The sequence below is a fragment of the Orcinus orca genome, chromosome 17 (assembly GCF_937001465.1).
Source record: "Orcinus orca chromosome 17, mOrcOrc1.1, whole genome shotgun sequence".
Lineage (NCBI taxonomy): Eukaryota > Metazoa > Chordata > Mammalia > Artiodactyla > Delphinidae > Orcinus > Orcinus orca.
In genome coordinates, this window is record NC_064575.1 from 73,466,865 (window position 1) to 73,480,631 (window position 13,767).

Genomic DNA, 13,767 nt, shown 5'->3' on the forward strand with positions numbered 1-13,767 from the left:
TCACAGAACGTTCACCTAGTTGCCTGTATGTATAACCCAGAGCCCACTGCAGAGAAAAACAAATCCTGTTGTCACAGCTGAGGGAGAGGATGGTGGGAGCAGTGAGGGTTGGCGGTGGGAATCAGGAGGACCGTTTGATGGAGGAAGCGTTTACAGGTGACTCCTGCCCTCTGTGTGGACCCTTTTAATTTCCCAAGGCCTTTTCCCCAAATTGCATCATTTCAGTCATCACCAGAGCATCCCCTTGGAGGTAACTTGTGTTCTTTGGATTGACCTGAGCTGGCCAGGGGAGGGATGGTTGTTCCCGTTTGACACGCAAAGGAAGTCGGTGCCCAGAGAGCTTGAGCTATTTCCGCAAGTTGAGGGATGTGGGGAGAGAAGGTGAGAGAGGAAGAGGAGGAGGAAACCCATGAATGAGAATGAAAATGAGAACCTGTCTCGTGGAGAAACACTGTGAAGGGCTAGTTTCAGCGAGGGCACCTGTTGGCCTCCCCACGGTGGGATGCTCAGGAGAGCACGGGATCAAGAGTTAGCAGGTGGGCTTTTGCTCCACTCCTGTCCTTAACCAAATGCGTGTCTTTGGGGAAACTTGTCTCTTTACCAATTCTCCACTTCCTATCTGTAGAGGCATGGGGGTGGAGGGGAGTCGAACAAACTCAGAGCTTCTAAAATCTACTAGGCATAAGAACATTCTGGAACACTTGTTATTATACCAATTGCTGGATCCCTCCCCAGAAATTCTGATTCCGAAGATCTGGGGAAGGGCCAGGGAATCTGCATTGCTTCCAAGCTCCCCAGTGGGACTGCTGACTGGTCATGGTCCCAACTTTGAGTCTCCTGGGGCTGGATGATCTTGAATGACCCTGTTGTTTCTGCTGTTCAGTGATTCAAAACACTCAACAACTCCTGGTCATTGGGAACTGAGCCAGGTGTGGGGAATTAAAAAAAAAAGGAACTAGACATGGTTTCTGCCTTCTGTGTCTAGCACTCTAGGTGGGGATACAGACAGGACAATGGATCCCATTATCACACAGGGTACATGCGGGACATGCAGAGGTGGGAGTGGTCAGCTGCCCGTGGGAGTCAGGTAGGGCTTCAAGGAGGAGGGTGCTGGGTGAGCCTTTGGGCCTAAGTTGTCACTAACTGGGAGGATGTGTTGGGGGACGACACTGGGCGGAGAGCAGTACAGGCTGTTTTATATACTCCACAGAGAAAGCACTGGCTAAGTGCTCTTTGCATGTGCTCTTTTACTGCTCAGAACCATCTTCCAGCTCTGCCCTCTGGGAGCCACCAACCACAGCTGCAGCTGTTCCCCATCTGCCTGGAGGGCCCGGGGAAATCAGGGGAGGGGGCTCCTGCTAGGCCAGCATCCCTGGGGACCACAGTGAGGTATAACATATACAACCCCCCCCCCCACTGCCACACACACAGTTGCTCCTTATTATTTGTGAATTCTGTATTTGTAAATTTGCCTACTTGCTAATATTTGCTTGTAACCCCCCAATCTATATTCATGGCTCTTTCACAATCATTTGTGGTCATGTGCAGAGCAGTGAAAACATTTGACTCACCCAACCCTCCTGTCCCCACCTGAACAGTGCGCTGCCTTCTTGTTTCAGCTCTTGTATTGTAAACAAGGGTCCCTTTTGTAGTCTATTTAATGCCATCTTTTGAGCATTTTTGTACATCTTTTGGGTGATTTTGCTGTTTAACATCGCCCCCAAGCATAGTGCCTCGTGCTGTGTAGTGTCCTAAGCACAGGAGGCTGTGAGGGGCCTTATGGGGAATATAGGTGTATTAGCTCAGCTTCTTTCAGGCGTGGGTTATAGTGTTGTTGGCCATGAGCTCAGTGTTAATGAATCAACAATACATACTAAATAAAGTGTCTTGAAACAGAAACATATTGATATATAAAGCAAGGTTATGCTACTGATGGGTTGATGAAAATGTTGTGACCAGAGGCTCATAGGAACCTAACCTATGTCCCGTAGGAACAGTGGTACAGCTTTAACTAATTCAGTGGTCATGGCAACTTTATAGAACATCACTACGGTTCCATGAATAATGAGAATTTGTGTGTGTGTGTGTGTGTGTGTGTGCAGGTGCGTGCGCCGTGAAGCTACTGCCAAGTATTTCTTTTGCTCAGTATGACAAGTTAGTATGTTTAACAAGATAATTCAGAGTTGCAGCAAGAATTTAATAAAATCCCAACATCTAGGTAATTTTGGAAGCTTTCTTACTAATCCTAACTGGTAGCGATCCTTATCCAATGTAGCCATCTCCTCTTCTGCCTAGATTTGAGCAAAAGGCTTCTTTCTATTCACCCTGAACTTATCCTCAGCTTCAACACCCAGCTGAATTCACAACATCTCACCAACTTGGTTCAGATACAAATTTACATGTAACAGACCTTGGTGTCACAATGTACCTGAATGCAACTTCAATATAGATCATAGGACCGTATTAAATTGGATATCATTTTGGCTTTACCCCTATGATTCTGACACCAGTTTGGACATGTGTTTTTTCCCACACCACCAAGTAATTCTCCGAGACACCATCTGGATGTCCTGCATTTTAACTAAATTCTGACACTATCTACTGCTATCTGAGGTGGTATCAGATCTCACAGGCTAAGGGCTCAGTCCCACAAGACTGCCCCCACTTCAGATGTTTATTGCAAGTCCAGGTTGTTACCTGTGCTCCTGACAGACTGGCAATAAATCGGAGGTTCCCATGACCCCGTCCTTGGGGGGATTAATTTGCCAGAGCGGCTCACAGAACTCCGGAAATCAGTTCAATCACTAGATTACAGGTTTATTACAAAGAATATTAAAGGATATGAATCAACAGCCAGATGAAGAGACAGGTAGGGTGAAATCCCAAATGCGGGAGCTTCTGTGGAGTTTGGGGGCCACCACTATGGCACGTGGAGGAGTTCTGGTTCATCAACCCGGAAGCTCTCCAAAAGCCCATCCTTTTGGATTTTTATGGCGGTTTCAGGATGTCAGAACAATTAATTAAATCATTGGCCTTCGGCCACAGAACTCAATCTCCAGCCCTTCTCCCCGCCCCCGAGGCTGGAGGGTGGGGCTGAAATTTCCAACCCCGTAATCACTTGGCTGGTTTCCCTGGCAACCAGCCCCCATCCTTAGGTGAAGTAGGGGCTTTCCAAAAGTTACCTCACTTAAATAACAAAAGACACCTTGATCACTCTCTTCACTTAGGAAATTCCAAGAGTTTTAGGACTGCTGTGTAAGGAACCAGGATGAAATCACAGTCACATTTGTGCTACGTAATTCCTGCACTTGGTAGACCGATTAAATTTTTTTATTGAAAAAAACTAGTGTCATTTTAATTTTTTCTGATTTACTAGTAGTTTACATTCCTCTGATGTCATTCTTTTTTTAAATTAATTTTTATTGGAGTATAGTTGCTTTACAATGTTTTGTTAGTTTCTTCTGTACAGCAAAGTGAATCAGCTATCTGTATACTTATATCTCCTCTTTTTTGGATTTCCTTCCCATTTAGGTCACCACAGAGTATTGGGTAGAGTTCCCTGTGCTATACAGTCTGTTCTCATTAGTTATCTATTTTATACATATTAGTGTATATATGTCAATCCCACTCTCCCAATTCAGCCCACTCCCCCTTCCCCGCTTGGTATCCAAACTGTCTTCGGGCATCTATTCAACATCGGTGCACAGACAGCCAAGATTTTGGCAGCAGTATCCATACGTCTGTTCTCTACGTCTGTGCCTCTAGTTCTGCTTTGCAAAGTTCATCTGTATCATTTTTCTAGATTCCACATATAAGCGATATTCTACCATAGTTGTTTTTCTCTTTCTGACTGACTTCACTCTGTATGACACAGACTGATTACATTTTTTGCCATGGGGGGAGAGCTGGTTCATGGGATTGAGGAGCTCTCCTTGGTTGGGGACCCTGGACTCCGGGGCAGGGAAACCGCTGTGCAGGGACAGCCCAAGTCCCTGCAGGCTCAGGCAGGAAGTCCCGCTCACGTGCTTTCCCCACCCTGCCCCTCACTTCCAGGCCCAGCCCTCCACCCTGTCCCCTAGGCCACGTCAACCCTTTCTAACTTATTTCTGGAAAATGTGCTGAGAACAGGAAAGGCCCCTTCATGGGGTTGGGATTGGATGTGATTTCCCTGGGAACCAGGACTGAGGGGCTCCGCAGCCTTCCCGGACCGTGAAATCCCTGCCTCTCACCGGAGGGGCGACGCTGGAGGGAGTCCGGAGGTGCCCCCCTGCCTCTGACTCCTCCCCGTGGGGCCGGGGGCGGGGCCTTGCCGGCCAGCGGAGCGAAAGGAAGCACTGAGGCTGAAGGAGCGAGGCGGCTGGCTGGCATCCCGCACAAACACGCTCCGTCACTGTAAATTATTTACGCGCCATATGGCGGCCGGACAGGCTCCTTGACCGACACGTTAATGAGAAGCCCGAGGATCCTCCCTTGGCCGGGATTCCTGGGGGCTGGGGGGCGAGTGGAGAGGACATCCCCCTGATTGGAAACCTGCAGTGAGTCCCCATCTTCTGCAGGAACAGCCTGAACTCCATAGCCCAGCACTCAAGGCCTCTTTCAAGACGCAGCTCTGACACCTGCCCGCCCCCCGCTTCAGGCAGGGCGGCGTCTCACTGCCCTGCACACTGTTCTCACCCCCAGACCTCTGTGTCGTGTGCTCTCTCCCCAGCCCCCCGGCCCCCCAGTCCCTTCTGCTTCTCAGCATCAGCATCCTTAAAGGCACAGCTCAGACGTCACCGCCTCTGCGTGGCCTCCCCTCTCACCCACTGGAGGGTGAACTTGCTCCTTCCTCGTGCCCCCCTAGCCCTGCGCATCCTCCTTAGCAGCGTGGCCTCTGGTCTGAAATGAGACACCAGCTGCATCCTTTGCTGAGAAATCTTGTTTCCTCAAGTAGAACTAGAGACAATGATGGTCTCTGCGTAAAGCTCTGTGGGGAGGATCGAATATACAGCCAGCTTTACACAGTGCTCTGCACCCACCAATCACACCATGGATGAGAATTCCTCATTCTTCTTCTTCTTATTAATATAGGACTGTTTTCCTCTGTGTAATCACTTTCCTCATAAGCCTCACTCTTACTAGACTCTGCCCTACTGGAGTGCAGTGGCCATGGTCTTATTCATCTCTGTTAAAAAACAAAATTCACCTGAGTAAATGTGAAGATCTAATTGGCCTTACTCAAAGACTCATGAATCAGGCAGCATGCCATCCAGTAAACAAACAGGTACGCCAAGGCGTTGGACCAAATGAAAGGTTTTTATAGGCAGAAGGAGGGGCAGAAAGGTTTCTGCAAAGGAAAAGAAAAGATGATTTCAGGGCAGCAGAATGTCTTCCTTTGGGAACAGGGACCAGCAGGGGTCTGCATCATGCAGACTGACTCTTCTTCCTTTGGGGGAGGGACGGAGAAGGCCCCTGTGACAGAGTACCTCATTGGTGCTGACCAGAAAATTCCAGACTGGCTGATTAAGATTACATTTTGGGGAAAGGTCAAAATTGCAATTAAGTCAGGTTTTATTTATTTTTAAATTTTTATTTATTTATTTAATTTATTTATTTTTGGCTGCATTGGGTCTTCACTGTGGTGCACGGGCTTCTTATTGCGGTGGCTTCTCTAGTTGCGGAGCACGGGCTCTAGAGCGCAGGCTCAGTAGTTGTCGCACATGGGCTCAGTAGTCGTGGAGCATGGGCTTAGTTTCTCCGCAGCATGTGGGCTCTTCCTGGACCAGGGCTCGAACCCGTGTCCCCTGCATTGGCAGGCGGATTCTTAACCACTGCGCCACCAGGGAAGCCTTAAGTCATGTTTTAAATCCAGATTTGGTATCGTGAGATTTAGCACAAGCAACCCCGTTTTGGGCCTGCGGTTTTCTCTTTAATATCTCTTAACGCTCTGCTTCTAGCCCGGTGCCTGGCACTTAGTAGGTGTTCAATAAAGAGTATATTTTCACTGGTAGCGCACATGTATAATATCCAACATCTACTGAGTGCTTACTATCGCCAGTGCTTGGCACACAGCAGGTGCTCAATAAAGGAAAATGCAACTGGATTTCAACAACATGAGCATGTATCGAGGACCTACCAGGTACCAAGGGCTAGATATGCAAGATATGTGTGTGTGTGGGGAACAGCTAAAGGTCAGGACGCCTGTGTATAGAGACTGCCAATAAGAGATAGGAAGATGCCAGTGTGACACTTTCATCAGCTTTTCTATTCATTAAGGCATTTGTTGTGCCAGGCTCTGGGGAGACAGAGATGAATAAAATGCACTCCTGGTCCTTGAGGAGACCTGACTGGGTACATAAAACTTACGACACAGGCAGATGACTGCTGTTCTAGAGGCATGAACAAGGTGGGCTCTGGGCTTAGGGGACAGAACCACTGGATTGAGAATCCGTTTGTAAAGGAAGGGGGCGGGGGAGCTGGATGAGATGGGCTGTGCCTTTGCACGTGCTGGTCCTTTTGCCTGGGACATCTCTCCTTATCCTGCCTGCCTCAGATGACGTGTCCTCTCCTCAGGGGATCCCCTCGGAAAGCCCACGTCCTCATCACTCTATCATTACACCTTGTTCATTTCTTCTCAAGCACTAGCCGTAGTCCTTAGTGAATTAAAGGCAGGGAAGGAAAGGGAACGTTATTTCTTGAACACCTACTATGTGCCAGGCACTGGGCTCTTCAACTGACAAACAACATTTAATTTTCCCGATGCTCCAGGAGCGTCCATATTATTTTCCTCATTTCGAAGACTACTAAAGAGACTCCAAGAGGGCAAATGCCTTTGCCCAGGGTCACTGGCCAGGAAGTGGTGGAACTGGATTTGGAATCCAGGGCCGGCTGTCTCCCCGCATCCACAGAGCTTTCATGGCACCGGGAGAGGCCAAGTAGGCAAGAAGGGAAACGGAATGATTCGTTTACTGCCCCAGGCATTTTCAGCAACAAGTAAGTGATTTCCCTCATTCCCAGTCTGCCCTTTAAGCAGAGGCTTGGCAGCTGGGCACCAGGCTGCAGAAAAACAGGTCTTCTCCTTAACTCAGCACCACCACCTGCAGGATCTGAGTGAACCCTGCAATAAAAAGATCAGGAGCTAGAGGTGGGAGGGGAGCGTGGAGAAGGGACCTGAGACGTCACCTAAAGACCTTTGATCTAAAAAAATCTTTGTCTCAGATTGAGACAAAGACAGGAACTTACGCAAAGTCACACTGTTAGTGATGTCAGATTTGAAGCTGTATCTCTCCTGACTCCCAGTTCAGTACCCTCTTCCCTCCCACCCTCCCTTCTTCCTCTCCACCTCCCTCCGCCCCCCTCACTTTCATTCTCTGTGTTTCTCCTCTTTCTTTCTTTCTTTCTCTCTCATTCAGTAAGCATTAACTGAGCACTCAATATGTCTTGGGCATATTCATTCTGGTGGGATATAAATATCGATAGTTAAAATGTGCCTTTTAGGATTAATGTTTAATTATGGATTAATTGCCATGAACAATGTACTTTATCATTACAACTAAGACTTACATTACTGTGTACCAGGCACTAGGCTAAAGCATGATCTCAGTGGGTCCTCACAGGTGAGGACACTAAGGCTTGGAGAGGTTTACGAATGTGCCCAGCATGGTTCAGTAGTTGCGGAGCAGGGATTCAAACCCAGATCCTTCTGACCTCAGAGCCAGAGATCTTCATCACTCTGTTGTATTTACTCTTTAAAGTGTCCAAGGTTAGTTCAAGAAGAATCCATACTCTAATTAGGATGCTGCTGCTATTTAAAATAATTACTTATTTCCTGTCTCAGTGGGGTGCTGACTCTCTTCTCAAATTCGTTGCTTCTGAAATCCCTAGGAGTTTATATGGACGTTCTACTCTGTACCAGGCACTGTGCTAGGTGCTAGGGACACAGAGGTGACTGTAATTCAGCTAGAACCTTGTGGCCCTGTAGATGTCAGTCTTAAGACATAGCAATTGGCAAGATATTCTAATAGAAGCACGGCACAACTCCAGGGGGCGCCATTCATACTGCCGCTGATGGAATGACACCTGAATTGGGCAGTGTGCTGCCTGTGTGACTGTATATGGTGACACTGACCCAGTGGGATTGGGAACAAGGGACAGGGGCACAGGGGAGAGGGATGGGGACCAATCACTTCCGCCTTTGCAGGGTAGGGGAACTTCACGGCAGAGGGCACTGGAGTGTGAACGCTGCCAAAGCTGTACAGACTTGGATTTCCTGTTCTCTTCAACTGGGAAGTAGGGTTAAGTTTTGAGGAAATTTGTCTCTGCGTTTCGACCTGTAGAGCAGAAAGTGTATTTCAGTTTCCATTTTTGCATTAGCTCCCGAGTTGCATTTTGTTTTAAGTTCCTGGGAAATTTGCCCTCATTCTCACTTTTGGGTGGATGGGTAGTTTCTTTCTGGGCGGTTGGTTGCTTAAATTGGAGCTCACCGATTGCAGGGGGCATGTCGAAAACAGGAAGATCAAGTATGGGCAACCTTGTAGCTGTTTAAGGAATTCTCTGCCCAAACCACAGGACAGTGACCCCACAGTGGCCCCAGAGAACGGGAGCCTTCATCTCACAGGTAACAGCACCCCGTCTCTCCACATCTCCCCTCATTCTCCTCACTATCTAAGAGCACTTTGTGTGTGTGTGCAAATTTTGCTTTATTTCACTTAGAGTAGAAAAACAAAAGGCAATGTTTTTCATTTTCCAAATATAAAATGATTTCATAATAATGACTATACTTTAAAATAATCAATCAATCAATTAATTAATTAATTTTTGGCTGCGTTGGGTCTTCGTTGCTGCGCGTGGGCTTTCTCTAGTTGCGGCGAGTGGGGACTACTCTTCGTTGCGGTGCACGGGCTTCTCACTGCGGTGGCTTCTCTGTTGCGGAGCACGGGCTCTAGGCATGCGGGCTTCAGTAGTGGCTCGCGGGCTTAGTTGCTCCGAGACAGGTGGGATTTTCCCGGACCAGGGCTGGAACCCATGTCCCCTGCATTGGCAGAATAATGACTACACTTTGAAGATGCTAATTCAGACCCCACTAGGGAGGGCATGGTGACAATCACAGGATTTGGTTGGGCCAGTTACTAGAACGGTGCCGAGGGTGCAAAGGTGTTAAAAAAAAGAACCTGCTTCCAGCCCTCTGGGAGCTCTTACTCTGTGGCTGACCCTGCAGCCACAGGAATGACCACTGTGGGAAAGTCTGGCAGTGATGAAGGAGGAGTGATGAAGCAGGAGGTTCCCACCCCCGGGACCCCTTTAATGGCAGAGCTAGGAGATGGGGGAGAGACTCTCTTCTGTTCTGCCCTGGGAGAAAGATGCTCACCAGCCTCCTGATTTCACATTAATTCAGAGGAGGAAGGTTCCTTTCTTCCCATGTGGTGGGCTAAACATCCGGACTGGGACCACAGTCCGCCAAGATAGCCTTGTTTCTATGGGAAAACGAGTTCTCAGGTCCGAACAATCATCTTAGCAATCAACTATCGCAGTACATCCCTTTGTTAAGCTGAAGCCCCTCTGCTGGTCATCATTGTAAGGTTAATGCTGTGAAAAAAGCTATGAACTAGGAATTCAGACGCCTGGGTTTCGGCTGCCCCTAGCCAGCTGATTCTGGGCAAGTCACGTCATTTTCCTCTCTGAGGCCTCGCCTGTGGAATGAGGGATTGGGCCAGATGAATTCCCATGCTCTTTTGGAGCCTGAGTCTTTGGGACTTCTGAGTCTCCTTGTTATGTTACTTTCATTTCTAGCATATTATTGCATTTCTGGCTAAATAGACTGCTTCTTTGGTCCAGGGCTTGTTGGCTTCAGTTCCATTTGTCATTCCTGTGTCAGCTGGTTTCTAGCTGGGTCCGGCCAACAGGAGGCACTGGACAATTATTGAAGGGCATTGGGAAGGGAGAAACCAGGGCATTTCTCACCCCCCCAGCTGCTTTCAGAAGTATCTGGCAGAGGTTGCATTTCTTCCTTGCCGCTGGCTCCCACTATGGTTCCAGCTTCTTATAGGGCGACCCCAGGCCTTAGGTTGTTATGGTCCTGCCTCCTTCCTCTATCCCTCCAGCTAAGGGATTTCCTGCTATTATTATTATTATTTTTAAAATTTATTTTATTTAATTTTGGCCGTGCTGGGTCTTTGTTGCTGCGCGCGGGCTTTCTCTAGTTGCGAGCGGGGGCTACTCGTCCTTGCGGTGCGCGGGCTTCTCATTGCGGTGGCTTCTCTTGTTGTGGAGCACAGGCTCTATGCATGCGGGCTTCAGTAATTGTGGCTCATGGGCTCAGTAGTTGTGGCTCACAGGCTCTAGAGCGCAGGCTCAGTAGTCGTGGCGCACGGGCTTAATTGCTCCGCGGCATGTGGGATCTTCCCGGACCAGGGCTTGAACCCGTGTCCCCTGCATTGGCAGGCGGATTCTTTTTTTTTTTTTTTTTTTTTTGCGGTACGTGGGCCTCTCACTGTTGTGGCCTCTCCCGCTGCGGAGCACAGGCTCCGGACGCGCAGGCTCAGCGGCCATGGCTCACGGGCCCAGCTGCTCCGCGGCACGTGGGATCCTCCCGGACTGGGGCATGAACCCGTGTCCCCTGCATCGTCAGGCGGACTCTCAACCACTGTGCCACCAGGGAAGCCCCGGCAGGCGGATTCTTAACCACTGCACCACCAGGGAAGCCCTTCTTGCTATTACTAATCTCTGGGTCACCCCCATTATTTTCTGGTGGGCTTTCCAGCCCTTCCATCACCTGTGGAACCCACTTCCTATATTAATTTCTCCTGGTTCCAAATACTTAGAGTGGTTTCTAGTCACTTGGTTGGACTTTGACTGAGCCTTTCAAAGTTTTGTTGGCTTTACCTGGTAACAGCCAGCAATAAAGATGATGATGATATAATGTGGATGATTATAACCCCTTACTTGGGCTATAACCTCACATATTACAAAGCTTTCACTCGGGTTCTGTAATCTGAGTCTCACAGTAACAGTGTGATGTAAGAAAGGCATTTATCATGAATTCTACTTTACAGAAGAGGAAATGATCTCACAGAGCTCAGACAGCTGGGGAGTCTTGATAGAGCTGGTACCAGAACCCAAGGCTTTTGATTTCTCATCCAGCTTTCTGTCCCTCTCTTTTTCATCATTATCCCACTCACCCCACTGGAATGGTGACTTAATGTTGGTCTTTTAGGATGCTGTTTTCTAAAGCGTGGGGCACAAACCATCAGTTGAGGGTGTATTAATTATCTATTGCTGTGTAACAAATGACCCCTACACTTCATGGTTTAAAACAGCATCATTTATTATTTTGGAAATGGTCCATGCATGCATTGATGCTTTCTCCATTCCACATTTTCTGGGTTGATTGTTCTTGGAGCTGGACCAAGAGTGGGTTGAGCTTTGAGGAAGGGGAAGGCTTTGAGATTGTACTTTCCAACAGTTGGAGATGGGGCCTGGCTGTGGTGTGATGATGAGTTGGCTGACATGCAGCCCCGAATACACAGGCTTCTGCCCTCGGCAGACCCGGCCCAAAAAGCAGCCTGTAACCAAGGGACGGGGCAAGTGGAGGAAGCATAAACTTATTTCTATACAACTCATTAAATAGGAAAGACCACTGTGTCTTTCTCTCCATCCATATTCGTCACCTCTGTACTGTAGGGACTTATAAAACCATTAGGAAGAAAATGATTTTATATTCCTAAGCCCTCAGGGATCAAAGATTGGGGGAAGGGTCAGGGTCACCATCTCCATCACATCCATCACTTTGTCACCGTCAATAAATATTTATATTTACCCATGCTCACCTTGTGCTATTCTCTTCCTCCCTGCCAAGGCTATCACCTCAGTTATTTCTGGAAGTCCCAGGGGATGGCTCATGTGTACATGTGAACTCCGTCCTTCTGGCTCCCATGTAGTGTTTACTCTTCCTTTGTCATCTCCAGCTTTCTGCTCTGATGTCTACAGCCAAGTTTTGGTGGCCCTTGCCAAGGCTGGTGTGACTGGTATCTGTATCGGGGCTACTGTCTCCATCCAGCATCTCACTGTGTTCCTGACAACCTGAGGAGAATGCCTATCTCTGTTTGCATCTTGTCTGCAAGAGAAGGCCACCTTGCCTCTTAATAGACAAGGAGATTTTAATGGAATAATTCTAATTTTTGTTTGCTTCGGTTTCAACCTCTCTGCTCACAGGTTCTGGGTCAAGCTCCAAGATGTAAAGAGGCTATTGAGAAATTTCTGAGCCATTGCACTCAAGCTGTCCCTTTGTTTTCTGCATTGCCCCACTTATCTCCTTGGAACAGTGCCCCAACGCTCTTCTTTTAGGATGACGTTTACTAAGGTATTGGGCACAAACCATTGGTGAGGGGTGTGTTAGTTATCTATTGCTGTGTAACAAATTATTCCAATACTTAGTGGCTTCAAACAGCATCATTTAGTATCTCATAGCTTTATCTGGGTCAGGAATCCAAGAGAGGCTTAACTGGGTCCTCTGGCTCTGGGACTCTCACGTGGCTGAAGTCTTCTTAAGGCTTGACTGGGAAGGTTCTGCTTTCTAGTTCGCTCCTACGGTTGTTGGCAGGATTTAGTTTCTTGCACTGAGGGCCTCAGTTCCTCAGGAGCTGTTGGCTGGAGGCCCTCCTTGGTTCCTTGCCATGTGGATCCCTCCATAGAGCATCACACAACACAGCACCAACTTCATCAAAATGAACAAGTGAGAGGAAGAGAGACTGCAAACAAGACAGGAGTCACAGTCTCTTGCAATCTCGTCTTGGAATTGGCATCCCATCACTTTTTTTCCTAGTAATAAGAAACAAGTAACTAGGTTCAGCCCACAATCAGGAGGGGATTATACAAGGGTTGAATAACAGGAGATGAGAAGTAAACGACCATGATAGATGAGCCCACGTGGCAAGGAGCTGTGGGTACCTCTTGGATCTGAGGAGAGCCTCTAGCTGGCAGCCGGCACGCAGCCAGGACCCTCAGTGAGACAGCCACCGGAAATGAGTTCTGCCAACAACCTGCACGAACTTGGAAGTCGGTTCTTTCCCAGTGGAGGAGTCTCCAGGTGAGAACGCATTCCAGCGGACACCTGGATTGTAGCCTGGTGGACCCTAAGCAGAGAACCCAGTTAAGCAATGCCTGAATTCCTGACTGTGAGGAAATAAATATGTGCTGTTTTTAGCCTTTAAGTTTGTGGTAACATGTTGCACAGCAATAGAAAAAAGCTAATTCACCTCCTCTAAGACACATGTGAAAATCTAGAAAACATTTCAGGGCACAGCAAATTTGACTATATAATTTTGTTTAACAGCTGTTGTTAGGTTCCAAATATTTTTGAAATATTCAGAAGGACAAAACCCTCAAATACAATTTTAACAAATCTTGGTGGAAAATCAGTCTGTCAAGGGACAACTTAACCACATCTGCAGAGCTGAGTAAAGGGTACTTATTTGATACAGATGAGGAATGCAACTAGGAGGAGGACATTCTTTGAATAAGTCATTGAGAAGATGCCTTTCCTCAGCTAAGAGAAGATTTCTGAAGATTGTGCAGGAAAAAGATGAGAGGGTACATTGATTTTTTTTCCTTTTAAGTCTGTGATCTGGAAAAAAAAGGATGAAAGAGAATGGCGGGAAGTTGACACTGAGTGGGCCAAAAAGCAGCTGTCTCTTGGCCTTGGAGAGTCTAATTAATTTATTTCTGAGAGCTCGGCACTGGCTGGTCACAGGCTTTGGAAGGACTCACATCGTATGCATGGCTGGGGCTGGT